Genomic DNA, 1,487 nt, shown 5'->3' with positions numbered 1-1,487 from the left:
GCAGTCCGTGGGAGTGCCCGGCAAGCCCTCGCCAGCTCCGCCGCGGGGGGAGCCAAACGCGGAAAAAAGGCAGAAAGACGCAACTGACTACGCTTCAAAGACGTCCGGGATCGCCCGGTCTTCTGCGCCCGTGACCCTGAGGACGGGAAAAGCAGCCGAGCGCCGTGCACCTGTGCGCCGGGACGCAGCCCTGCGGGCGGCCGATCGCGAGGCCGCGGGTCCCCACCGCGAGGGCGCCACAGGCCCGCGCGGCGATGTCGGGGGAGGGCAGCGCCCGCGGGTCCCCGCCTGTCCCGGCACGTGCCGCGGGCCGTCCCCGCGCGGTTTCTCGGGACACGCGGGCGCCCGAGCCCCACCCGTCCCCGGGCCCGCACCTCCGGGACGCAGCCGCGGGGTGCGGGCCGGATGGGGACCGGGGCGCTCGCTGTGCGAAAGCGCCGCATCTCAAGTGGCGCCACCCTCTGGATTCAGGACGGGAGACGCTACGTCCCAGCTCTCCCAGGATGCTCCAACACCTCGCCCCTAAAAGGGGGTTAAGGTTACCACCTGCGGTGAAAACGAGGAGGGGCGCACGCTTCCGCGCAAAAGCACTTGCCCTCTCTGAGGCTCGAACTCAGGACCTTCAGATTATGAGACTGACGCGCTGCCCACTGCGCTAAGAAGGCGACGGGAACCCGGCTCCGGTTAGACCTTAAAAGAATCATCTGATTCCTGGAAACCATGATGTGTCCACCGAACACTTGTGTTTGACCTTTGGCGGGTGTTTTCCGTCTCCCTTTCTGTTGATCTGGATTGTCTTTCCCTCGGAGACATGAGTGAATTTTTGACCGTCCACAGTCTCCTCTGTTGGGAGTAGTAGACTCACTAAATAGTTGAATGAATACCTCCCGAATATGTCCGTAGTCTACACTTTTCTGTCCATTGACATCTGCATTTCCACGTATGTCACCCGAGATACTCCCCTCGAAGTATCACAAACTGATTTTATGAGTCTCCGTGTTTTCTCCAGGCAACTAAAAATTCCATTAAAGATCCTACTCACAGGAGGATGCCTGGTTGGCACAGTGGGTCGAGCAGGGGACCCTTAATCTTGAGGGTCGTCCATTCAACCAACCTTAACTCACAGCCTGCCATGGTCTTGGCACCTGGGTTCAAAATTTCCAAGGCAACCTTGGCCCTTTGTCCCTCCAATCCCCGCAGATAACTTCAGATCATCCGTTCTCAAAGAGTGGTGGGGAATCCAGGGGATTCCTGAGACGCTTTCAAGGTATGTGAGGCCAATAATGTTTTCATAACATCAAGGCTTTATTTGTTATGCAAAAAGCTGATGGTCCGAAAACAGTCGGTAAAACTCCTGGTTCCGTCTATGGATTAAGCATCTAATATCAAGAGGTGCCACTGACCCCTCGCTGTGTCCACAGCTGCCACATTCTCTGGGGACAAGCGTTTTCCTTAAGAATGTCCTTGATGAAGCAGTAAAAAAAGTA

The 1,487-nt window shown here is 57.3% G+C and overlaps 1 non-coding gene across 1 annotated transcript; it reads right to left on the bottom strand.

The window, feature by feature from the left end:
* Window positions 1-592: 592 nt before the first annotated feature.
* Window positions 593-665, bottom strand: TRNAM-CAU (transfer RNA methionine (anticodon CAU)). Its single transcript has one exon. It is a non-coding gene; the product is annotated as a tRNA-Met (tRNA).
* Window positions 666-1,487: the final 822 nt, after the last annotated feature.

Source organism: Lynx rufus, unplaced genomic scaffold (genome assembly GCF_022079265.1).
Source record: "Lynx rufus isolate CCGP_SWC_20201006 ecotype Redwood Valley unplaced genomic scaffold, mLynRuf1.p SCAF_6, whole genome shotgun sequence".
Taxonomy (NCBI): Eukaryota; Metazoa; Chordata; class Mammalia; order Carnivora; family Felidae; genus Lynx; species Lynx rufus.
The sequence above is the reverse complement of the archived record's forward strand: the minus strand, read 5'-3'. Positions and strand labels throughout refer to the sequence as shown.